Below are 27,571 nucleotides of genomic sequence, written 5' to 3'. Positions count from 1 at the left end.
GTTCACAATAGGTTCAATTTAAGAATGTAATTTTCTGGAGTCCACGTAAAAGAATCAAAACCAACATACCAGGAATGTGACTTTATTTGGAAAGTAGGACTTTACAGATGTAATTAAGGGAAGGTTCTTGAGATGAAATCATTCTCGGTTACTTGGGTGGGTCCAAAATCCAATCACCAATGCCTTTATAAGAGACAAAAGAGGAGAAACTCAGAGACAGGGGGAGGCAGACCATGCCAAGACAGAGGCACAAATTGGAGCAATACTGTCACAAACCAAGGAATGCCAGGAGCCACCCAAAGCTGGAGGAGATGAGCAAGGATCCTCCTGTAGAGAACTTGGAGGAAGTACAGCCTTGCCAATGCGTTGATTTTAAAATTCTAGTCTTCAGAACAGTGAGAAAAATGCATTTCTGTTGTTTTAAGACACTAACTTTGTGGTAATTTCTTGGGGAAACCTTAGGAAACTCTGTAATATAATTATTATATATAATATTATAGTATATTATATTATCAATATAATCTATCTATCCTTCTGTTTCTGTTCCTCCAGTGGAAACTTGACCAATACAGTGGTTAATTAAATGAATTAAAATTAATAAATTCAGTCACCACATTTCAGGTGCTCAGCAGCTACATGCGGCCATTGACTTCTATACTGGGCAGCACAGCAGTGAACTTTCCACCATGGCAGAAAGAAAGTGCTTTCTAGACCAAGCTTTTTCAGTTCTCTCAATTTCACATGCTGGCTTCATAGCTCACCACATTACTTTCCAGACTCACTAATATTTTAACATCCCTCTTAAAATGTTATACAGACAATTGGACATTATACTTCAAATGAAATCTGACTGTCTCAGGATATAGGAGAATTACTATCCCTTAAACTAGGTATCATTGAAAGACTTACCAGAGCTATCTAAATCTGAACAGACAGAACTTCATAGCTCCCTTCCCTACCCTCTGTGGAAAATTTTGTTCCACATTCCCCTCTTACTTCCCACTAAGTAATTTTATTTTAATCTAATTAGTGCAAAGCAGATGGAGGAGAGAGAACCTAAAGTGAGTAGCTGAATGGTTAAATATTTGCATTGAAAAGATCAAGATTTATTCATAAAAAATTAAAAATTATGATAACAGCAGTAGTAAGAAATGAAAGAGAATTAAGAGGTACATTGAGGAGGGTGAAGTAGAAAATAGAGGAGAGTAAGGTGAGGGGGAAGGAAGACACCCTTTTAAGCAGCTGAAGCCTCTAAGAAGGTTGGGAAGGGAGATGTAGGAAGGAAAGATGGTTTGAAGAGTGTTGTTTGCTTCAATAAATGAATCTCCTTTAATGTTAACCTAGATGTATGTAAGGAACGGACTTTACATCACTCTTAATTGTTCAGCTAATTTTTCATTTCTAAAATTTGCTTTTTAATGAAATATTGCCCCGTGCCTGAATTATAGAGGTCCAGAATTTATTAAGATATATTATATGCCTATTAATTTAGCCATCGATTTTAGTTAAATTTATTACAATTGCATCTCTGTTGGTTCATATTGAGTTTATAGTCAATAAGAACAGCTAAATGCTTTCAACATGAAATGTTATTAAGTCTGGTCACCCCCTCCTTTATTTACATGAATTATTGTTAATCTTAATATAGAAATTCACATTTATTTCTGTTAAGTTTGCCAATGTGGATTTTGTCCCATAGTCCTAATGTGTCAAGAAATTTTTATTATTTTCCCTGATAGCCTATATTTTGACTCTTTCTTTTCAATTAAAAGGTCTTTAGCTTGAAGTGACAGCTACCTGAATTAAATTCACTTAAACAAGGAAAATTATTGGTTTGTACCTCATGAAGGCAAAGGTAGAGTGAGCTTCAAAGGCCATTGACTCTGGGGTTTATCATTGTCATCGATGTTTCAGGTTCATCCTTTCTCTCCAATGTGCTGTCCACAGTTCACCATGAAGTATTATGTCTTCATGGTCACACAGCAGCTGCCAGGCACAATTAGAGCTACTGCTTCTATTTTAAGAGGACAAGAATAGCTTTCCATGGCTCTTGCTTAGTAACTAAGGACTTTTCTAGAAGCTTCCAGCAAACCTCTCCTCATGTCTCTTTACCAGATGACCATATTGATCCATGGATCAGGGACTTATTTTTGAACAATCACTGGCAAAAGAATAAAATATTCCTTGGACTGGTCACACCCGTGCCTGGAGGTAAAAGCAGAATCAGCTTCTTTGCATAAAATTGGGCTTATGTTGGGAAGAAAGAAGAAATGAATTGATGCTTATCAGTGATCAACAACTTCTATCACAATAGCCCTTTTGGTTTATATGATCTTGTATGATTTTGAATTTTGTTATTATCCAATTTTCTAATAAAAATGTTATAAGGTGATATCTAGGGACATTTCCAGAAATCGCTTTTCAATAGCCTAAGTGTTTAATTTAAAAATCACTTATAAATAGTTAATTCATTGGAATCCAGCATTTCTAAAGTGCAAGTTGTAAGGTGTGAGGTATGTTCTAATTTCTTGCTAATAAGAAAAGCTGAAATAGTTTTTGAGCGCCCTCTATGTGCCAAAGACCTTTCTAAGTACTGGAGATGTACAGTGAACACAATAGGCTAAAATTCCTCATGGAGCTTATCTTCCAATGGGAGAAACAGTCAATAAAATAATTAAGGTTTTTAGCAGGTCAGCTTATAACCAATATGGACAAAGAAAGGAAGCAAAAAGAGCAGGAGGGTGTGGTGGGTGGTTGCGATTTAAATAGAGTGGTTAGTGCAAAGGAAATGAGAAGGAAGCAACAACCTGAAGAGCCAAGGGAATAAGATATGAAGAAATATGAGCAAAGACGTTGCAGTCGGAAAGAACAATGAGGCAGAGGGAAGAGTCTGGAGAGAGGAGGCGTGAGTGGCTGGAGTCAGGGGAGAAGCGTGGAGGAGGAAGTCAGAGGGAGGGCAGACTGGGCAGGTAGCAGTCATGTCCGACTATGATAATATGAGTTCTTTCAATAACTTAGGCTTTTATTATGACAGATATGAGAAGCATTGGAGAGTTTCAAGCTGTGAAGTGAAATTAAATTATGACTTTAAGATAATTTTCTGGCTACTGTGTTTGAAAGTAAGTTTTGGCGGCAAACTTGGCCCAGTGGTTAAGGCGTCTGTCTACCACATAGGAGGTCCGCGGTTCAAACCCCGGGCCTTCTTGACCCGTGTGGAGCTGGCCCATGCGCAGTGCTGATGCGCGCAAGGAGTGCCCTGCCACGCAGGGGTGTCCCCCACGTAGGGGAGCCTCATGTGCAAGGAGTGCGCCCCCGAAGGAGAGCCGCCCAGCGCGAAAGAAAGTGTAGCCTGCCCAGGAATGGCACCACACACACGGAGAGCTGACACAACAAGATGACGCAACAAAAAGAAACACAGATTCCCGTGCCCTTGACAACAACAGAAGCGGACAAAGAATACACAGCAAATAGATACAGAGAACAGATAACTGGGGTGGGGGGGGGGAGAAAGAAAGAAATCTTAAAAAAAAAAAAAAAGAAAGTAAGTTTTAAGGCATTGAAGGCAAATGCTGGATATCACTTTTAAAGATACTTAGATTACATAAAGATACTTAGATTGCATGAAAAAATACAGGGGATTCCCACATGCCCCACTCTCCCCATCTCCCACCCTTTCCCACATTAACAACATCCCTCATCAGTGTGGTCCTTTCATTGCAATTGATGAACACATTTTGGAGTGTTGCCACACAGCATGGATTACAGTTTAATCACTTTGAAGACCATTTTGGAAAATCCAGGTGAGAAGTACTGTGGTTTGAAAGAGGGTGGTGATAGTAATGCCAGATTCTGGATCCATTTTGGAGGTGGTAATCACAGGATTTGCTCACTGATTCTGTGTTGAGTGTTAGGAAAAAGAGAAACCAGAGTTAAAAAATATTTTGGGCCCAGAACCTAGAATGATGAAGATGCTATTTGTCAAAATGAGAAAGACTGCATGCTGGGGGAAGTTCCAAAGTGTGGTTCTAGTACATTAAGCTTGAGATATTTATCAGACATCAAAATGGAAGTACCTACAATTTCAGGCCATTTTCAAGTCTGTAATTCAAAGGAGAGATCCATAGAGATACAAATTTGGGAGTCAACAGCATATAGATTGGATACAGGCACCAACTTTAGACAGAAAAGGGAAGTGGCCCAAACCTTGAGACCTGGAGGACTCATTTTTCAGAAGTTAGGGAAATGAAGAGGAATTGGCCAATGAGTATGAGGAGTCAATGGCATAAAAGGAAAACCAGAAGAAAGTGGTGTATTGGAAGCCAACTGAAGAAAGTTTTCCCAGGAGAAAGGAATGTTTAAGCTTGTGAAATAGTGCTAATAGGTCGGATTGTGGCTTGGTGCTCTGGTTAAAAGCAGGTTGTGCAGGATTTAGGGGCTGAAAGTATAAACTGGAGTATGTTTATGAGGAGAACGGAGGAGGAGAAAGTATAGGTAGTGAGTTTAGACAATTCATGTGGACAGTTTCACTAGAAGGGAAGCAGAGAAAAGGGGCAGTAACTGAAGGAGATGGGCAGAACAGAGTGCTGTGGTTGTCTTTCAAGATGAGAGAAAGAAAACGTGCTGTATACTAATGAAAAAGATGCAGAGGAGAGAATAAAAGATGAGGCAGTGGGGGAAGAATTATGGGCATTTTGTTGAGGTTCTTTAGTTAAAGAGATGGAATGGCATCTAGTGCACAGTTGTTCTAAATATGAAAAGCTAGCAAATGAGCCATCTAGAGACATCACAGTGAGATTATGAAACAGTAGCAGGTAAATGGCTTTGTCTTTGATGTATAGGGGCCATTCATAGATCAATAGTCATGAGAGGTTTTAATGGCATATTTTATCCCGTCGAAAAGTTAGTTTCATTCAAAAATATATTAACTTTAAAAATTGCACAAGATTGTACCATATTATGCATTCAGTAAAACATGTTTACATTATGTTAAAATTAATTTTTATTTTGGAGTTAAGAATGGCCTAATTTAAAAGAGATAAAGGGATGTTGGGTTCATTTTAAAAAGAAGAAGCCCCAATCAGGCTTCTGAGACTAGAGGATGTATTAGTGTAGTTAACACTTACAGTAGACTCGGTGTTTCTACTGCTGCATAACACATCACCATACACTTAAAGGCTTACAAAAATACAAATGTATTATATCACAGTTCGGCAGGTCAGGGGTCTTGATACAGGTTAGCTGTTGTCATCTACTTAGGGTCTCATCAGAATAAAAAGAAGGTGTCAGCTAGAGCTGCCATTCTGACATGAGGTTCAGGGTCCTGACAAATTAATTTCTTGGAAAATGTAGAACTGATGCCCCCATTTTCTTGCTAGCTATCAGCTGTGGACTCTTCTCAGCTACTTCCAAGCCAGTGGGAGCACATTTTTCTGATGCTTCACCTCCTTTAACAGCTTGCCTGGTTATGTCAAGCTCACCAAGGACTATTTCCTTTTTGATGAACTCAAGTCAGCTGCTGAGTAGTCTAGTCAGAGCAGTGATAGCCGTCATATTGAGTTTCTGCCCACACTCAAGTGGACGGGATTACAAGGGTATGTACCCTGTGGATGGGGATTGGGGGCTGTGGGGGCCCATCTTAAAATCTTGCCTACCAAAGAAAGTTTCTAAATGGAAACTGGTGAACTGCCCTCATCATTCTTGTTTTTGTTTGTTTGTTTACTTTGTTTGGAAAGGGGAATGAAGATAAAATGTTGAGAACAGTATTACATGTTGGACAAGTCCACAGTTATAGACAAGTATTGGAGAGAGAATTGGCTAATGATGGTCTGCATCAGTGTGAAAGAAGCAAATGCTCTTTTGTAAGCATCATTCTATTTTCAATCAAAATGCTGCAATGAGATGCAGTCGATACCATATTTCATTTTAATACTTGTGTTTTGGGGGTTTGGGCTTTCACACACCTACACCATTGGAGATTTAATAAGGTTTACATTTATATAGGTAATGTGCCAACATCTCTGAGACATGGGACAGAAGGACTGGTGCACAGAGTGGTATACAGGGAAAGAATCAGGCCACTGGTATCCAGAGAGTAAATCAGGAAATAAGAACCTAGCTAAAAGGTTGAGAGGTCTATCCAGAACATAGAGAAGATCTCAGGTCAGAAAGACGGTGGAAGTAAATGCCGTTATTTTCCATTGTGGGCTCAGAGAAGGCCAAGAGTTTGACATGTTATCTAACTGCACAACAACTACCACCACAAGAACAAAAATACTCCATGCATCTTAAAGCTGATCATACCTCAAGGTGGGTAAAATATTTCCTACCTGGACTCTAAAACAGTAAGACCTGTTCAATCATAGAATTACAAGAGAGCAAAAAAATGTTCAGGCCATGGAGACTGGGTCGTGCACATACATTTGTGAGAGCCAATTGTTGAATTTTCAGGAATTTTGCAAGTTGATTTTTAAACACAGTCATAATTAAAATTTAAGATATATAAACTTAAAATTAACATGTCAAAAGCGAAGTTAATAAATACTGGAGAAATCACTTCTTAATTATTTTACTGTTAGTAAATATTAGTAATAGTGCTTTTGAATGTATTTATGCCTATCCTATCTGTACAGTGGAAATACTATATTAAGGTGTATATCTCTTCTCAACTCTGTGTTCAGTAAGGTCACACTGGTGGCTTAAGTCTGGCCATGGAGTGTTTATGCCACAGAATCATCAAATGCAAATCAGGGAATGATTTAGTGCTGAAGTTGAAAGAGGTTTCGATTTGATTAATATAATTTATACATGATTGTGAAATAGTTTAACAGTACATCACAGAACAGATTTAATGACAATAAATTTATTAGGAAAGAGCTAGCAGATTGGGAGGCAACTTTGTTAAATCATGGTTGAATTGCCACTGTAGATTGAATTCAAATACAGAAATCTGGCAGTTATCAGCAAAAGCATTCTGTGGGAATCAATAGGCTGGATGGAATTTACAATAAATGGTATTTTGTATTTTTATTATTATTTGTAAATTGTAAGTTATACATCCATTATATTTGTAAAACTGATGATAAAATTTCTTTGTCCCTATCTTTCTCTCTCTCTCTCTCTTTCTATTTATATCTCCCCCACCTAGAGATCAGATTGCTAAACATTTACCAAGCCACCACTGAGCTCTAGTCCAAGTTTGTAACTCAATGTATGTGATAGGGGTGGAATCAGGTCCTGGAGCAGCCACTGGTTTGTGAGACATGAAAAATCATTTAACTTTATGGCTTCAGGTTTCCTTTCTATAAAATGAAGATCACCATTTCTGATGTATCTGCTTCATGGAATTACCTAGGGACATGTAAAACAATGGATGCTCTCTGGAAAATTTTAGTGGACAGAATAGCCTAAGTCCTTGCCCGGGTGGAGCTTATGTATCCATGTAATCAACGTAGACTCAGGGAGGGTGAGAACTGAAGGTCACCTCAGAGATCATCCCATCCAACGCTTCTCACTCTAGCAATAAGAGATGGCCAGACAATTGAACTGCTGAGTTGGTGCATCTGTATCATCATGGAGGTGTGAATATATGCAACATGGCATTTTCCCGTTTTTAACCTTAGTAACTTCCAGAAACAATATAATAATGTAATTAGGGTAAAATAGCATATTCCAGTACATTATGCAACATATAACCAAGAAATAGTAACCCTGTGTGTCATAGGCTGGACCATCCTTTGAGCCAAACGGAACATTTAAGGATTGACTCTTTCTTGAAGGTGTTTTCAAAATCTTTGGCATTAGAAGCATTTAATGTTTAAATTGTAAGAACTACCATGCACCTAAGATTTATTTGATTCAAAGTAAATATCTCTTCCTTAACTCCAATCTGAATACTAAAATCTCTTTCAATATTATGACTAACACAGAATGATTCAGTTTGTCTGATTCATATGATTTCTTCTTTTTTTGCTTTTGCCTTGTAAAAGTCTATACTCCCTTATAATTTTTCAAGTAAGTACTTGTTCTTACACATTCCTCTTAGTAAAAGTCTATATCAACCCGCTTATGTACTTGCATGGCTTTGTACATCTTATGTCCTGAATTTTGCTGCAAATTTTTTCAAACACTTAAGCTATGAGGTTATCCTATCTAAATGAAATACAGACACATGGATCCATACCTCAAAGAGACTGCATTATCTCCTGGTAAGAAGCATCAACTGATGGGTGACTTAAATGTGTGTGGATGTAAATGAAAGAACTGATGACATAAAAGAGCTTCCTACTTTTACATGCTCAATGTCAAGAGTTCTGCAAAGAACTGGCATGAGTTTCTTCTGGGGGCTTCCTTATGTTCAAAACAACATAAGGAAGACTGTTCTAGTAGGTAAAACTCTAGCTGTCTACAACCATAAATTCTCCTAGGTGCTTTTCGAGGTGATTTTCATAAGGTATCCCTGCTTTAACGAAGAATTGCTCCACACTCCCCAACCCAAAAAATTAAAAACTGCATCTAGTGTGATTTCCCACTTAATTTTTTAGCCAATTTGGAACTAAGCATCTAGTCATTGCTGGTAGCTGATTGCACTTCAGGCTTTCTTCTCCTTTAATGATTTCAGGTAATATGGAGGTTGAAGAGAATATGATTAATGACAGAGAATCATTTCAGCACTTCAGAGTTTATTAATCAAGTGTTTGATACACTGGGGCTCTAAATGGGATGCCAAATTGCAGGTGCTCGTGTGCCATTTCTAAATGAATCTTAACACATGTAAATCCACTGTATGTGAAGATGTAATTATAAAATGATGATAGGATGACTCAAGGCCAATTTAAGGCCTGCTCATTGGCTGTCAGAGTTTATTCCTGATTCGCTTAGACGTTACTAACCACTGGGACACAGGAAAAGAGCTACTCCATGCTTGAGTTCCTCTAAAGCTTCTCTTTCTGCTTTTGTTTTTCCCTGTTAACCTAAGTCACTGGGGAAAGCAGACACTTAAACCAACTCAATGCAAAACAAGCAGTGAGAGCAATTGAAAAAAAGTTAGGAGAATGTGAATATGATTAAATTGTTTGTCTTTTTTTTTTTTCAGATAGAACTGGCCTGGCCTTGCTCTTCTTAGTAAGAAAAAGTTAAAATCAGTGACAGTGCCATCATTCATATCCAAAGACTCCCCCAAAAAAGTTCTTCCCTGGGGATTTCTCCATATGTCTCCCAACCAAAATATTTTTAGTTTATTTGATTTGGTAGTGATCAGGGTATATATGCTCAAATCCCTTGTTATTTTATGACCTGAGAAAAAAGTAATTTTGAATTTCTGGTGACTTTCTCAGTTACGGGGAATAAAAAGTCATCTTTTAGGAAAGTGCACGTCTTCATGAGTTTTGCCTCACTTAACCTAGAGTCATTGCTGGCTTTACTTTAGGGGAACCCAGCTTAAAGACTGCTCCAAACTCAAAGCAAAATTCAAGTTTCATTCTTAGACTATCTTAAACCAATATATCTGCCAGGTTTCTGAAGTCAGCAGAATTTTATTCTCTTTTAATTTTGGGGGGAGGGTGCAATTTGTATGCAGAGATTTTTGACCAAAAAAAAAAAAAAAGTAAAATTAAAAATTCTGACCTAAACCTAGACCTGCAGTTTGTAATAAAAATGTCCTATTCCTTCATCTCCTCTGTAAAACTACATCATTAATGTCAACTGACTTTTTTCAAAAAAATTTATTTATTTATTTATTTCTCTCCGCTTCTCTCCCCCATCCCAGTTGTCTGTTCTCTGTGTCTATTTGCTGTGTCTTCTTTGTCCGCTTCTGTTGTTGTCAGCAGCACAGGAATCTATGTTTCTTTTTGTTGCGTCATCTTGTTGTGTCAGCTCTCCATGTGTGCAGCGCCATTCCTGGGCAGGCTGCACTTTCTTTCATGCTGGGCGGCTCTCCTTACGTGGCGCACTCCTTGCGCATGGGGCTCCCCTATGTGGGGGACACTCCTGCGTGGCATGGCACTCCTTGCACACTCAGCACTGCACGTGGCCCAGCTCCACACGGGTCAAGGAGGCCCGGGGTTTGAACCGCTGACCTCCCATGTGGTAGGCGGATGCCCTAACCACTGGGCCAAGTCTGCTTCCCTCAACTGACTTTTATGCCTCAATCATGAATAGCTTTCAAGTTGAAAATTAGATGTCATTGCAGCATGCTATACCTCTAGTTAGGAGAGAACTGGATATTTAGAAAATGCTTGCCTCTTTAACAGTCCATTATGCACTCTGGTCTCCTACTATGTACAGTGATAGGAAAAGTCTCAGGACTTCAGCATACGGACTTTCTGACTCTCAGGGTTCCAGTTCCATACGTAGATTGAGCGGGTCCAAACAGGTAACAACTTATTAAAGCAGAGGAAGAAAATCATTGGAATCAGTTGTTTCTTTCTCATTTAAAAAGAGCTTGCCTAGCTGTTAATGATCTTTCTCTGTAGAAGTCCCATTTTCTTGGGTCACCCAAGAAACGATGTTCTTCTCAAACTGTTATGAAAGGGACTTTCTTGGCAGATGACTGGCAAGAGCTCTTATATCTATGCAAATCTTTAAGCAAGAAAAGAACCAGGCTAATTCCTAAGTATTTGTCTTCTAGTTTCTATTGCATTATCAGACACAAAGGAAGTTGAACTTTTCCCCCCATAGTCTTCTCAATTCCTCACATAAACAGATGCTGATGACTCCATAAGTCCTTTAGAATATGATCTTCACCTTTTGCTATTGATTCCTAACTTCAAAAAACATCTCTACACATAAAAATGTGTGTATTACGTAGATATGTATTTAGATACATTCTGTGTATATATGTACATACATGTACTTATTCATAAGTGTATAAATACACTGCGAAATATGTAAATTAAAAATAAGTTGAAGTGGAAATTGAATAGAATGAGATTGAAGAGACACACATCGAAGTTGTCATTTTCTTCTGTGTATCACAGTGGTCCATCAAGCATGGCCCCCAGGTGACTTTGTTGCCCATGAGGAACACCAGGAAAATAGAACTGCCACAGAGAAAGATCACTTACAGCTAGGCAAGCTCTTTTCAAATTATAAATAAACAACTGCTTTCAGTGATTTTCATTTGCCTTATTAAGTCGTCACCTCTTTGACACTTCAACCTTCATATGGAATGGAAACCCTAAGAATCAATAACCCCATATTGCAGGGCTCAGCAGGATCTCTTGCTCTTACTGTCTGTCATGGAAGACTAGACAGCCCCAACGCGCTTAGCATTGGAAGCAGAGAGCGCCGCGAAAATGGGAGTAAGCCCAGGTCACTGAAAGAGAGACCTTCCTTTTGAGGACTGTCAGGGCTGTTAATTTAGGAATCTTTTGTTCTCTAAATTTCATTTCCTGAGTGGACTTTTCTTCCTAGTGATCTATTCTCACCTTTATTCCTCTCTTGACTAAACCTGCAAAGAAGATAACAAGTCTCTGATCTTGGAAACCAGAATCGTGCTTAGCCTCTGTCCATCTATATCATGAGGCTCAGGACTGTGCTTCCTTTTGGAGGAGTTTAACAATGCAAATGGCTCTTTAATTACTACTGAGCCCTTGGTGATGATGAAAAGGAGGATGTGCAACACGTGCCTGGGTTTTCCTGCTGAAGACTGTGTGTAGCTATTCCCTCAGGTCTGGAAAAATTGATTCTGAATAAAAAAGGGGCCCATGAATATTATTTCTCAGCTCCACAGGAACCATGGAGGTGGTGTCCTGGGATCTGCTATGTCATGGCTGAACTACTCAGTTGGAGGATTATTCAATCTCTTGATTCCTTTTCTCTATTACTTCCTCCCATTTGTCACTTATAGTTAATCCCATCACCAACACATGGCCAGGGGCTGGGAAAGAAAATTCTAATTAGAAAATATGACTGCTTTGCATTTCTTGGGCATGTTTATCCATAGGGTGTCCCAGAATGTGCAAAATTCTGTGCTAAATCATATGCTTAATTTGTCAAATAAAAATACTAAATAATATACATTTTTTAATATTTTAAAAGTCCGATGTATATTTAGTCTTCTTTAATAAAAATATAATGAAAAAAAAATAGTGCCATCCATAGATAAGAACTGAGCAAACCACTTTAACAGAGCTTTAACTTTGTGGGTTCTTCCAAATCAAATTTCAAAGGTTTAACGGAATTATCAGATACATTAGTTTGGTGAAAAGAGTTAAAGACAACACAACTGCTCTAAAGAAGAAAACTAAGGGGATGTGGTTACATAGGTGAGAGGAAGAGGGTAAAGAAAAGAAGAGAAAGAAAGATGCCTGAGCAAGAGGTAAAGAGGCTGAAGGTCTAGAAATGGCCAAGGGGCCTGCGTTTTAATCATAAAACCTTTTAAGGAATTTGCATTATTTGAAGTAAATCCCTCCATTTCACTGAAGTCATCAACAAAATTTGATACAAGTAAATTATCCTACATATTGTATTTTGATATGGAATTTCAGAGAAAGAGTATAAAGGTATTAAACTCACATTCTACTATGGAACTACTATGGCTAGTAATGGAAGAAACTGTAGCACTGATGTGGAGAAAGTGACCACGGTAATTGCTGAGGGCAGGGAGAGGGAAGAAGAGATGTGATGTGGGGGTATTTTCGGGACTTGGAGTTGTCCTAAATGATATTGCAGGGACAGATGCTGGACATTGTATATCCTGCCATAACCCACTGAATGGACAGGGGGAGAGTGTAAACTACAACACAGACTATTATCCATGTGGTGCAGCAGTGCTCCAAAATGTATTCACCAAATGCCATGAATGTGCCACAATGATGAAAGAGGTTGTTGATATGGGAGGAGTGGGGTGAGGGGGGTGGGGGGTATATGGGAACCTCATTTTTTAATGTAACACTAAAAATAAATAAATAAAGAGACCTTAGGGGGGAAAACATTCACATTAGGGAAAGACTGTGTGACAGTTCTCCAACTGAACAATTTCAGAATAAGTAGATCCTCAGAGCCAGGGATGACTCTGAAAATAGAAGTCTCTGAAGTTTTTCAGACTTCTTGGGAAGGATATTACATCTTCCAAAAATTTATGAAATAGGAGCTTGACACAATCTTTTCTATATCATAAAAGGCAAACTGATTCCAACGGATTTCTGGTTTACAAATATTTACCAATATTCATTTAAATCAAGGTGGACAGTATTCTATCTTGTCTCATGTTATCAGAAGAATGGTTTTCAATTCAGGACACTGTATTTTTAAGGCATCTATCCATAAGGCCTCCATATTAGAAAAAAGCAGACCAGTGAAAAGACTTGAAAACCATGTCATCAGAAGGAGAGTTATTGCAAAGATTAGATATTTTTTGCAATGTGCCAGAAGGATGAAAATAAGAAAAGTGGAAGAGATTTCTTTTCATTATGATGACAATTTTCTAGTCATCAAAGCTATCCACAGATGTAAAGAATGAGCCCAAGAGGCGGTGAGATAGTGGTCAATGGAGGTATTTAGACAAGGGTTAAAACAGAGAGTTTTGAGTTTTGCCTGAGTTTATGAGTAGTCTTATCTATCGAAACAAAATTGGCAGGTCAATACATAAAATTCATAAAGTTGAGCTATCTAATAAAGCCAGAGGAATCCCAGAACTCTGTGGGTTTATCCTCTATTTCACTCCATTCTTCCATCACTCTTATGCCCATACCATGGAGGCTCTGAGAGGGCTCTCTAACAAGCACAATTCAAAGACCACCAGATTAGTTTCTCATCAATCTTCTGATCTTCATGGGATTAATAAGTGGTCATGCCCCCTCCCTCTCCACCTTGATTTGCTTCACCAATGGTCTACATGTTGACAGCTTCCTACATCCAGTTGTGTATATTGACATGATCTAAATCTTTTCAAGCAGAATCCATTTACTTTACTCTACTTTACTCACACTTCTCTGGCCTCTTTCTCAAAATGATGTAAGTGATTCAAGTTAAACCTCTAGTATTTTGCTAAAAGGTATTTCAGAAAGATAATTACACCACACCTGTTTAAGTGACTTTAGAGTTTTCCAAGTGGGTTTATAATACCTTAATCATATAATGTACACAATAATTCTCTGAGGTAAAGATTAAGTTGCCCAAACCACTGACACAGAAATCCTGACATGTCATGGAATTCATAAGTCATTATACTACCACCTGAAAGCAGACCTGCATCTATTAATACTATAATACTGTAATATTAACTTCTGGTGAAGACTAAACACAGTCTCTATTCACATCCTTGGGCTGCCTCGCCCTAATTTTAACTGCCATTCTCACCTCTAGAAAGAATGAGGGCTGAATTCTCAAGTCCAGTGTAGGCTCAATCTTGGAACAAACAACTCTAAGCAACAGAAAGCAGAAAACTCATCCTTTTGAGCTGACTGAGCCAATGACATATCCCTAGCTAGGGGTAATTCCTCAAGCCATCTTTCTGTTTCAACATTGGAGATGGGTAGAACAAATGCTGTAGAGTTAACTAGTGTCCACTGAAGAAGACATTTGCTCATGTGAAAAATCACCTTCCTGAATGGGGCAGAGCAGTTTGAAACTCAGAGGTCCAACTGGAGCAAGCAGTTCCACCATTTCCTGATGACTCCTTTCCTGTCTACTGTGAACCCCATGGAAGAGACCTGAATGTATGGTGTGTCTTGCCAGGCATGACGACTTGGTAGAAACCACAATGGGCAGCTTTTTAGAGAGTTGTGTGCATTCTCTGGGGGAAGTCATAGCGGTCAGTTAGTGTGCAAAAGAAACTGAGGAAACTAGAGGATTAGATTTGTGAGAACTCAGAAATTCTTCCCATTCTTCTGTTTTTGAGCCAGAGTGAGGAATTTGAACAGATGGAAGTACACATCAATGCCATGCTGTTTATTCACACGTTCCTCTAAGCTAAGATGTGCATCCTGGGCACGTAGGTGAGTCCAGTTCATTTCTGTTCTTTTTTGATATCCTCATCTGCTGAAGAAGATCGCTGCTGACCTCACCTTCACTTCCATTTTCAGGTATTCAGAAGATTAATGTTTGTAAAAACGTGAGGGAGCTCATGCTGGGAAAACAGCCTTCTTAGAAGAACAGATCGTATTAGCTCTTGGCTGAAGTTTCCTCGTGTTTTCCAGAATTTGTAAAACTATTAAAAAATCCTTTTGCATTAATCTTGGATTCTCAAGCTCCTTATATGCTAGCTGCTCTGGGTGAATAGCATTCTCAATCTGATCTCTCAGTAATCCATAGAGTTGAGAGCTACATAACCCAATCTCAAACACTCAAAACGGCTGGCAGTGGGGGAGGTGTGCTGGTAACTCAACTTTTTTTTTTTTTTTAATTGACTTTGTAATAATATTACATTAAAAATATATATGTGAGGTCCCATTCAACCCCACCCCCCCACCCCCCTCTCCCCCACCCAACAACACTCGTTCCCATCATCATGACACATCCATTGGATTTGGTAAGTACATCTTTGGGCACCTCTGCACCTCATAGACAATGGTTCACATCATGGCCCATACTCTCCTCCATTCCATCCAGTGGGCCCTGTGAGGATTTACAATGTCCGGTGATTACCTCTGAAGCACCATCCAGGGCAGCTCCATGTCCCAAAGACGCCTCCACCTCTCATCTCTTCCTGCCTTTCCCCATACCCATCGTCCACCATGTCCACTTTTCCCAATCCAATGCCACCTCTTCTATGTGGACATTGGATTGGTTGAAGCACTTAGTCTTGTTCACTGACAGAATGCCAGCTCTGGAGTAGTATCTAAATAAACATTTACCAAATATATGGAGAACTAATGAAATGAAAATATACAGGCCACCATAGGGCAGTGTGATATTTCAGAAACAACACTGGATTGGAAGTGGAAATTCTGAATTCCAGTCCTTCTTTTGCCCTTAACTGAAATATGGACTGGTTTGGTCACTTAATGCTCTAATTTCAATCATTTGGGGGCTCTTTTCTTTCTTTCTTTCTTTCTTTCTTTCTTTCTTTCTTTCTTTCTTTCTTTCTTTCTCTTTCTTTCTTTCTTTCTTTCTTTCTCTTTCTTTCTTTCACAAACTGAGATTAGACTAAAAACAAAAACAAAAAAATTATAAATTTAACCATCTATGATTTGTAAATCATTTGCTTCTTTGTCAGTTAGGCTTATAGTGTCTCTTTCCAACGAAGCCTTGTAGGCTGCTGGGTAAAGTCAGGTTTCAGAAAGAATTGTGACATAGCCAAGAAGTGACCAGAATTCACCCTGGAGCTGTTGATATGTGTGGAGCAGCTTAATGAAATGACAGCCCTTGTTTTGTAAAGTGGCTAATGGACTTGACAAGAATCACAGTTTCCATGCAAGGACACTAGCAGTCCAAATAATGAGTCTTTAACTCACTCACCAGGACTGTCATATCCTCGAAATGCATTTGTTGAGAGCTGTATTGGGCCAAATGCTTAATAAATTGAATAATCTTTTCACTAAGTGCATTAGCAGTGCCCAGCTATGATCTTGCTGGATTGCATTAGTTGTGCTTAAGCAATTAGAAATAGGGCAATTGTTCCAAGTAAGTAGGGAGGCATAGAGAAACTAACACTAATTGGTTGCTTTTCTGGACTGGAATGGGGCAACCAACCTAACTGAGATACAAAGCCAATTGCAAAAGCCATTTTAGTGTAACAAATGAAGGTCTGAAAAACCAAACTCTTAATTAAGGGCAGGAGCATTAAAATAAAAGAAAAAACATGGCCATTTACCCTTAGTCCAATGATGCCTATCTCTTGCCTAGTAAATTGGCAATAAAATTTTGGGAAGAAGACCTTTCTAGAACTCTGAAGTATTAATGCAAGTCAAGAGCAGGAAGCATGAAGCCAAGCATTCCAATTGTCAGTGGCTTCCTGACTTGCTGGCTGATTCCCAGCATCAGGGATTACTGACTATGCAAGTTACTACTGACCTAAAGGTCAAGGACTTGAAAGTAAGCAAACATCAAGCAAGGAAGAATTAAATAAAAACTGGAATCAAGGCTCAGAGCAAAAGCTCTGCAATTTTAGGAACCCTGGATATCATTACTAGGCAAGACTACTTCAAGGTACGATATCGAAGTATATGCCTGTATTTATTGCCTATTTCTCTTTTCTTTATGTCCCTATTGTTACTGAACCACATATTGTTCTGCTGTTCTGTATTTCATCTTCTTGGCACCTGCAGATATGACATATTCCCCTGGGAGAAGGGTTACACTCCACAGTATCCTACTAACCTCCCAGACAACTGACTGTTCCTTCAACGTTTACCTGTTCTAACCTGATCATTCAGTTGCTTAAGAAGCAACAGTTGGGTTTGTGGTGGCAAAAGATTAATATCCAGATTTTAGTCTTGCTAGTTTGTGAGAAGTTAATATATTAACTCGACAAGAAATCATGAAGCCTTCATTTAAATAATATCACCTACATACTGAACTCTATAATAAGAGCAAAATTTGAAGCCCACTTTTGTCTGGAATCTTCCTTCTACCAACAATGAGACTGAAGCCCAAGGACCTGGCTATTCTGACCCTTTGGCACAATGTTATTTCCAATAATCCATACTGACACCTTACCAAGCTATAGTGTTAGAATATTAGACTACTGGAATATTAGATTTTTAGACTTCCTGGCAGGCTTGAGGGAAGGACACACATCTTGGTGCCCCTTACATCACTGCCTTTGCCTCTGCTTACCTGTGGGTAAGAACAACTCAGTTGCTAGAAGGAAGAAGGATAAAATATTTTCAACATTTATAAACTGTTACAAGCATAGTCTTCTTAAGGACCTAATATGTCTCAAGTCACACCAGATATTAAGCAATAAAGCAGCATGCTTGAAGGAAGGACCATGTTTTTGGGGATCAGCCAGCTCTGAGTTCAAATGTTGTCCTCACCATTTCCTTGGACCCCAATTTACCCTCCTGCCACCTCAATTTTCTTATCATTAAAGTAGAGCTAACATCAACATTTCAGTGCTATTTTGAGGATTGAAGATATCATATATACCTATGCATATACATATTTTTATATTTGACAAAGATTATATTTGTAAAAAGATTCCGGCATGCAGTAGTAGGTAGTCCAAAGTGCATGTGTTTATTTTTATTATTAAATTATGAAGAATGAGGAAAGTGCTTTCTTAGTTATTATGAAAGGAACTGCTGCTTCAAAGTTATCGAAATTCCAAACACCAAATTGCTCCCAGCAGAAGATGGGAGCTTTTTCCTAGTTCCATCGCACACTTGCACCATGAAAATAACTCAATAACTCTGTGAAAAGTTATCATAGCTGAACCTTCCCAAAAATGATATTGACACTTTGAATGGCACTAGATCCAAATCATATCCTTTCTACTACACACACACACACAAATTCAAAGTTCATTCGTAAGTACTGAGATACATAAACTAGAGGGACACAATGGCCCCCTCTTCCCCGACCACCTGAAAGGGTGACCTTAGTAGACCTCATTCCAGTGGAACCTGCTAGAATGATTCTCCCAGAAGCTGCTCCCCCTTCCTCTCCCAGCTGCATGGCCAGGAGATCGCTTTGCTGCCATTAGCATCTGGATGTTTTCCTGGACAGACCCTCAACAGATGTGGTTTACTTTCCATGTGTGCGAGACCAAAGGCTGTCAGAAAGCCCGTGCTTTCCTTTACTGTTTCTGTACTTTTTTCCCCACGACACACTCAAACAAGGTCCAAGTGAATCTACTGAAGGACCCGTGTAATTGGATGGAACAAAGGAGAAAAACTGTTCTTGCTTTCTGGGAATTGCCAAGTTCTGGGAAAGTTCCTTGCTGGGATGCCCTCTTGAGTGCACTCAGCTTCTCAACCTTGCTCTCTGCCCTAAGCAGCCCACCCCCTGCCCCAAACATTTCCTTCTTTTAAGCTGCGCTGTGACAGTTGATATCCAGCTTTTGGTTGATTATTAAGGCAAGGTAACAAATGGGAGCAGGGGTTGGGGGCGGAATGTCAGGTTTCATGGGTTTTGTCGTAGCTCGTCCCTGACACTTCAAGCCTCAGGAATAGGGCAGAGAAGTCCTTTGTCATTTTACGTGGCACAGTTGAGTCTAGGTTTGACACCGAAATACTGAGTTCAACCCTCCTTTGAGATTTCTTCAGCTGTGTAGGCAAACATATTCTTCCTCGTACTGTTCCATGAAGGAACTACTAAGTAAAATGCAAATGCATGCAAACACCAACACGTGCAATTTCCCAGAATAAATAGTAATTATCAGTGGCAGTGAAGCCTACACCCAGGAAAGGGAAAATAATTTTTTTTTAATTGCCTCAAATGTTTCAAGGTGCCTCTTTCTATGCACAATGGCGTGAACATTTCATATAATTTTTACAGATAATTATTTCCTGCTTCCAAATTTTGCTTTTTTGGGACCCAGATGACTTATTTTTCTTAAAGCTCACTCGCATGGATAAAAATCTGGTGAAAGATTTGAAATTCTTGCTTGATATGATTATATTAAATTGTTTGCCATGGACGTGTCTCAATTTCTGCTGTGGATGGGGGTAGGGAGGATTTATTTTGCCTATAAAAGAACATTTAAAGAACTCAGTTTCCTTCTAGAAATCCACAGTTACATGGCCTTTTCTTCCTGGGTTGACACTCTTCTTATAGCCTCTTCACAAGAAAAATTGCCTTTTCCAGATCTCGTTTAAACTCAACCAGCTGAAGCCTAAACTAAAATACCTTCCCCTTTTATATGTTATTGATGTGCACATTGGAATAAGCTGGAACAAAGAATAAAACAAATAATCTTCGTTGTATAATGAGCTAAGCTTTTAGGCAAAGACTGAAAGGAATAAAGGGATTCCCTGGGTTCTTTAAAATCAGTCCCACAATATTTATCCTGGAGTTCAAATGCCTTCCAAATCCCCTTTGAGTGCTTTTTAATCCCTCCTAACATGGAGGAATTGTACATCTTCCATCGAAATTTGTCTGCTCGTAGCAGTAGATAACCTAAGTACTGAGTCTCAGCTATTAGCTAGGGGACAGGCGTCTGAGCAGGCAGTAAGAAGGGCGTGGAGAACATTTAACCTAATACTTATTCTTTCAAGTGGAAGCACTGATGTCTGCAGTTAACAAGATATATGGCCGTATTGAGCAAAGAGGAGAAAGCTTTCCAATTCACTTAACTGTCTATTTCCACAACATATATAATTGAATTACATATCTGATTAAATCAGAAAGTGGAAAAATCTTTGGGCATACAGCACCCTGTGCTTACTACCTTAACGTAAGCTCGCTTGCTACCTCACTGCCAGCTTTAATATGGCAATTAGTACCGGCAAAACTCTATTTGCTTATAGACCTAATTAGAGATCAAGAGAGTGGCTCACTTTTGATAATTGCATGGCCATGGCCCATCTATCAGCCATTGTTAAATTGTTGTTATATTAATGTAAAGCTTATAATCGCGGCTGTTCTAAATTGAATAAAATGTTCTTGCCAATTCTCTAATGCAATTAATTTACATAAAAGCCTCTGGAACCAAAATTAAAATGATATACATCTTTGCAAAGCTTCAGTTAAAACAAAGCTGACTAATAAGGAACTCGTACATCTTTTCCCCCTGCTTTTTATGTTTACTGGAGTTAATGGCCAAACAATCATTAAAATGTGCCTAAAACTAATTAAAATTGTTATGGTCATACCTCATTTGCTATGTGCTCTAATTTACTATTCAAGGCATTAATATTTTAAACTCCCTGTTCCAGAGTCCAGGGAGATTCTAAGCATTAGAACAAGAGGTCAGCAGTTCCCCTTCCTTGCAGTCATCGACATATAAATCATATTAATCGAGAGACACTTGATATTGACTAAGAAGAAATAATGATTTAGGTAATGTCCGTTTTTCTTCTGCTTCAACTAAATAAACAAAATAAAACACAGTCGCACATCATCAGAAGAGCTGTGCAAAGTTGCAAGCAAGGAAGGCCGTATAATAGATGCTGCATTTATAAGGACTCCAAGATAGAGAAACAAAAGTTTGCTAGACACTGGGTGCCAGCTACCTCAGCATTAAGATAACAGAAGCAGAGGTACTGGTTTGGGTACAGGCCTTCAAAAGGACAACATAAATGTGCAATTAATGTGATCATTTATAGCAGAGCCAGGGTAAAGAATTCGGTTCGCGCATCTGCCATTAAACGTCCTATCAATTATGTACTATGCTTTCTGCTAATTTTATGTTATTAGTCTAGTTATGTTGTTATTCAATTACTAATACTATCATTTGTTTAGAGACTACTCTGAGGCAGTGTCTCTTACATAATTTATCTAATTTCATCTACACAACAATACTATTCTGGTTGCCATTTTAATGTTTGATGAGGCATCAAAGCTCAGTGATAGAACTCACTCAAGGTTACATGCTGTAGATGATAAAGCAGGAAATTAAGCTCATGTATGTCTGTCTCCTTAGCCCATGATCTTTTTGCTAGAGCCTGCTCACTATTCTAAATAATTTTGATCCTTCAGGAGTTGATAGGTAGTGATTTCTTCCTCACTCATCTCCCACAGAGTTGGCCTCCACAGACTTTGTTCTTTCTCTTTATCTCTTACTTCCATGATGCAGACTCTGTAATGGCACCCTGGCTAGACAGAATACCAGTAGAAATCTGCTGGTATAGGACAGCTGCTGGAAACCTGAACCTGTTATGGGCAGGGTATGTGCTAAATCCTCAATTTCCCTTGAGGCAGATTTTACTTCTCAATGTGGCACAGGGAAACACTATTTTATCTAGAAAGATGGAGTGTAAAATGTGCATTTCTCTTGAACCCATTTCTGATTTTTGGCCTTGTGACTTCCACACTAAGTAGCACCATGAACGTGAACAGATCACTCCCTCATGGGGTCTATTATCGTCATCTGAGTGCTGAAGAGGACAATGAAAAAGCAGCCTTCCATATGGGGACCTCATATTTTTTGAATGTAACATTAAAAAAAAAAATAAAGAGAGAAAAAATAAATATACCCAGAAGGATGTGACAAGATAAAAAAAAAAAAAAACATTGTGAGGACATTTAATTTTGTTTTTAGTTTACTGAACATACCTTTTGTGAGCCCTGTCCTTACTATCTAAGTATGACATTAGCAATTTGAATTTGGCAATATAAGAAAATGGTAATAAATCCAAAACAATTGGAATCTGTTCCAAGAATACATTATTGGTTTTATATTTAAAATAAAATATATAATTCTCCACACACACTCAAAAAAAGCATCCTTCCAGCTCCACCTATGGTTTTATTTGGAAGAACTTGTGCCTAAAAATAACTATAACTTGTAGCTCCTAAAGTTGAAAAGATGAGTTATACATGTACTCTGGGATGTGGTTCAACAGAGACTAGGAGTCTGAAAAGTTCCAAACTAATATGTAGTCATATTTTCAGTTTTAAAATATATCTTTAAGACAGAATCGTTTTGTCAAAGAAAACATATCTGTTGTCTGTTTTCTATGTATGTGCCTGTATGTGGTATAGTCATAATAGTTTGAACAAGTATAAAGTAGAAATAATTGTGGAGAGAGGCTATGGATTTGAGGGGGTTATAGATGCTCCATTCTTGACTCCCCACTCTACCTTTACAATAAGAACTTCTGAAACATGCCAGGTTTCTGAGGACTACAGTTTATAAAAAACACTTCAATGGAAATGATACCTATGAAGTTTTAAAAAAAGAGGCATCGAAAGAAATATATTAAGCTACTCTGGAAGCGCTCTGTAAGTTTAGATTACACTAAATGAAAGATATTGAAAAAAAAGATTTTACAAGCGAGGAGAATTAAAAGCAAATGGTATGATACTATAACAAGAGAGCCAAACCTAAAGTGGATCAAGTCAGAAGAAAACATAATTGACTTTATATACAGTACCCAGAGCAGGAGTAAAATGGGAGAATTCACTGCTAATGGAAATGAAGACTTTTCTCAAATGTGATGGGTATAATTCAGGGAAGAAAGAAATTCCAGCTGTCTTAAACCTGTGATAGCAATCAAAATAAACTAAGAACTGCTCTGGCTGAAAAGACTTCAGAAAAATTACAATGCATGCTGTAATTTTTAACAGATGTGAAGGGTACATGTGATTTGGACTTGCAGGGATTTAGTGAAAGATTGAAAGATGTTCCAGGTAAAGAAAGAGGCTACCAAACCAAAGAGGGGAAGAAAAAGAGCAGAATGTGCATCTGGGAGCAGCATATCCTTGATTGTCTTGAGCAAAGGGTGAATAGATGTAGTTCAAAGTACATTTCTTCATTCAACAAATAATTAGTGGACTTGTGTGCCAGCATCTGTTGGTCATATAGGAGTGAACAAAATAGGCAGAAATCCTTTCCATCATGGAACTTACATTCTATTGAGGGAACAGACACCAAGTAAGATAAATTTTTAACAATATATATTATAGTGGAAATTTTTAAACAGAATACTAACACAAAAACCTAGGGGCATTACATATTGGGGTAAGGAGTTGAATAGAAGGCATCCCTGAGGAGGTGAATTCTGAATACAATATTGAGCTAGTTATGGGGATGTGTGAGTGAAAAGCATCCTTATGAGAGAAAAAAAGAGCCTGTGCAAAGGCCCTAAGGTGGAAGCATGTCAGGATCGAAAAGGGTAACGTGGGTGGACAGTGAATTAAGGGGAACTTAGAATGAGCTGAAGATAGCAAGGTAACTGGGACCAGTTGATGGAAAACCTTACAGAAAATAGAAAGTACATTGACTTCTACTCTAAGACAACTAAAAAGCCTTTGGAGGGTTGGAAGAAGTTTTTTTGTTTTTTGTTTTTTACCTGAAGAGGACCTTGATTCAATTTATATTTTTTAATTATTAATCTGTGTTGTGAAAGAATAGGAGGAAGCAGAAGGCAAGAACAGAAACACTAGATCAGTTATGAGGCTAAATCAAAACTCCAAGGAAGAGAAGAAAATAACATGAACCAAGATGGTAGTGGTAGGGGATGGATTTTAATGGATAATATTCTGGTTCTACGTTGTAGATGAAATCACAGGTTTTCATAACAGATTTCATGTGAGGTGTATGAGTATGAGAGAAAGAGAAATGTCAACTACAACATCAAGACTTTAAGCCTTGGCAATTGAAAGAAGGAATAGTATGATGGAAAGGCTGAGGGAGGAATTATTTGTTTCACATTATTTTGGGTTTTGATGGGAAAATATCAGGAGTTTAATTTTGGATGCATTGATTTTATGTGGATATTTAACATTCAAAGAGAGGTGTTAATTATGCAGTTGGATATAATGGCAGAAGTTCAGGGGAGAGGTTTAAACTTGAGATGGAAATACTCAATAGTATTTAAAGCCATGATACTACATGAGATCATTTAAAAGTAAGTGTAGGTGGGGAAGAGGAGAGGGCCAATGACCCAAACCAGGAGCTCTCTAACATTTGGGAGTTGAGGAATTGAAGAGACAACAGTGAAAATAACCTAAGAAAGAGAGGACAAAATAGTCTAAGAAAAATCAGGAGAGTATAAAATCCAAGAAGAGAAACTATTTCATGAAGGAGAAAGTCATCAACTATGGAAAATTCTTTCTGTTAGGCCAAATTAAATGGATATTGAAAAAAATGACGTTAGAATCAAGCAACACAGAAGCTATGACTTTCAGGGGAGCAGACTTGGAGGCATGACCTCAATGGAGTTTGTATAAGAGAGCATGTGAAGAGAAAATTGGAGACAATGAGTATTGATACTTTCAAGGAGGTTTTCTCTATACAGAAGAAATGGGACAGTAGCCGGAGGAGGAAGTGGGGTCCAAATGTATTTTACCGGTCTTTTATATTTTGTAAGGTGAAAGGATAAAAGCATTTAAATGGTGATACTAATCTTCCAATCAAGGTAAAAGAAGTGGATGATAAAACAAATTATGAAGATATTAAATATTGGGCTGATAAATTTGAATTTTGTTTCATAAGCAATGAAGAGCCACTGAAGTCGGAATAATATGTTCAAAATTGAACTTTAGGAAAATTAATATAAAGGCTAATTAAAGAAGAAATAAGACATGAACTTACCACTGTTAAAATGCAGACAAGAGGAATCAGGGCCTAAAACAGGGACAAAGTAGAAGGAATACAAAGAGAGAGGATTTAAATAATATTACAAGAGGAAAATCAATCATATATAACAATAAATTATATGGATTTGGAGTAAAAGAGAATGAGGAATTCAATTGAACTGAAAATTGTACTTAAATGTGATTAAGAAAATAATGGTAGTATTCACTGAGATGGAAAAATTGGAAGGGACTGTCTTGTACTGCAGGACATCTATGTGGAAATTTCTAACAGGTAGTGAAAAATAATCCCACAGTATTGGAAAACTTACAAAAATGCTTGGGTAGCAAAAGATGGTTAATAACCATGAAAGGACAATAAGTTAAATTAAAAATAAAAATACAGTGATTGCTTTGGGGCTCATTTCCCTTTAATGTGATTTGGAAAGCAATGAACAGTTAGCATGAGCAAACAGTTATGCAAGAATCCTTTTCTGTAAGGATAAAAAGGCTCTAATTGGGAACATAGGAGAACTTATATCTTGCCATTTTGATTCTAATAGCTATAGTTTGTGAAGAGTAATTAGCAATACCTGAATTCTTGAGAAATCACAAGTAATAGGTACGCATATTCACAAGCTATCACTACTCAAGTATATGATTCCTAATTGCCTTCATCTCGGCCCTACCATCCTCACCAGGCCTATGCTTCTTGCCTACCTTTAAGACTGTCCTTCCCAGAATTTGGTGTCAGTTCTTACTTTTCTGATATCTGACTTTCCAGCCTGTCTCATACTCTCACCCCGACTTTACACGTAGCCCTTCCTTTGCCCCAAACCTTTGCCCTCCTGCCCCAACTGGTTTTACACTTAGTTTCCCCAGCCCAGTATTGAAAGCTTGCATCTGCACTAACTTGACAGGCAACCTAGAGAAGGCATATTTCAAAAACTCAAGAAAAGTTTCTAATCCAGCTATCAAAAACTTTGATAGCCTCAAGTTCCAAGAAAAGGTGAGTTATGCTCATTATATATCCCTAGGCATGATTAGGTAAAAAGGAAAGGAGATGAAGAAGGAAGAAGACAGAAAAAAAACACAAAAAACATAGGTACAGAGAGAAGCAGAAAGAGTGTAAACTTATCCTAATCTGAACCCTTGTGCTATCACTCATGATATCCCAATCGCCACTCCAAAGGCTGGCACCAACCCACAATTAATTTTTCAATTGTGCATGGCGCAAATGTGAAAAATGTCAGTTTAGTGAATGTTTCGGTAATTCTAAAGTTGTTCAGTTTATAATTCTTTCATTTATTTTGAGAATGTATCTTTCTACTTTTGGTATAAAAATGTTCTATATACAATAAAACAAACTAAATGACACTGTTTATTTCTAATACTCTTCCTGGCAAAATTAAAAATCCATGAGTATGTGTGTGTGTATAAATAGGTTTTGTTTATATATTACTGCTCTGAGAAATCCAAAAATCTGGCAACTACTGTCATAAATTAATTTACTTCTGTACCAACATATCTCAATGGATAAATTCGGGAAAGGCATCTTTGGGCAGCTGAAAGATTAACCCATGAATATAGCCGTAATGGGTATATACTGTGGAGTCATTAATAGCTACCGTTTCCTTTATTTAAGAGGCGGGAAATAAACAGAAGCTAAATATCCTGAATAGGTAAAGAAGAAAGATTGTAAAACATCATAACAGTCATTTCCTCAGCTGCTCCAACACGCCTAAATTTGTGTACTAGCCTAGCCCAAAGTCCTTAACCTCATGGAAGGAGTATCACATGAATTTAGGCAATTGACTGTATTTTTCTTTTCTTATTTCTACGAACATACCTGTTCACATTTATAAGTGCCTTCGTCTTGTTCCAGTTGAACGTAAATGTTTCCTATTGCTGAAACAGTGCAGGCTTCACTGTCCCTTGAGTATAATTCTCCCCATTCTTTCTCCTCTCTCTACTTACTTCTTTAGGCAGGACTTCCAGGGAGCTAAATTGTGTTTGTCTAAGGGTGGCTGACCTCAGTTAACGAATCACAGGGCCTCCTAATGTTCCACTCATTTTCTTCCACTGCCTCTAAATCGTTATTCTGAGCAAATTTCGGTATGTCTTCCCTCTCTTGTAACAGCCTTATCCAAGAAAACGGCAGCTTCCGCATGCAAAGGGCCAGCCCTGCGGTTCAATCACGTGGATCAGCTTCTATTCTAGCTCAATCTCCCTTAGCTATAGAAACACGAATGAAGAAGAAATGCGCCCACGTCTCCTTAACATGCTCACTCTGACCTTTCACATTTTCACAAGAAGTCAACATTTGCAAAGGCAATAGAACAAAAGAAAAAAAGAAAAAGAGGGAGAAGAAAGAAAATATAATCCAGCATTTTCACGCTGCCAGAGAAGTATATTTACTCGGAGCAGTAGCTGACCTTTCTCAGGAAGGATATCTTTAGACAGGTGTGTTGCTGTTAATCATGAATTATCATTCTGCTCCTAGCTTCCG

General features: G+C 38.2%; 1 long non-coding RNA gene across 1 annotated transcript; it reads right to left on the bottom strand.

Moving 5' to 3' along the window:
* Window positions 1–66: 66 nt before the first annotated feature.
* On the bottom strand, window positions 67–27,293 carry LOC139437811 (uncharacterized). Its single transcript, XR_011647730.1, has 3 exons — window positions 26,912–27,293; window positions 25,082–25,114; window positions 67–183 (listed from the first exon to the last, which is right to left on the bottom strand). It is a non-coding gene; the product is annotated as an uncharacterized lncRNA (long non-coding RNA).
* Between the last annotated feature and the right edge of the window lie 278 nt (window positions 27,294–27,571).

Source organism: Dasypus novemcinctus, chromosome 29, assembly GCF_030445035.2.
Source record: "Dasypus novemcinctus isolate mDasNov1 chromosome 29, mDasNov1.1.hap2, whole genome shotgun sequence".
In the NCBI taxonomy this organism is placed as follows: Eukaryota; Metazoa; Chordata; class Mammalia; order Cingulata; family Dasypodidae; genus Dasypus; species Dasypus novemcinctus.
This window is presented reverse-complemented; position numbering and strand designations above follow the sequence as displayed.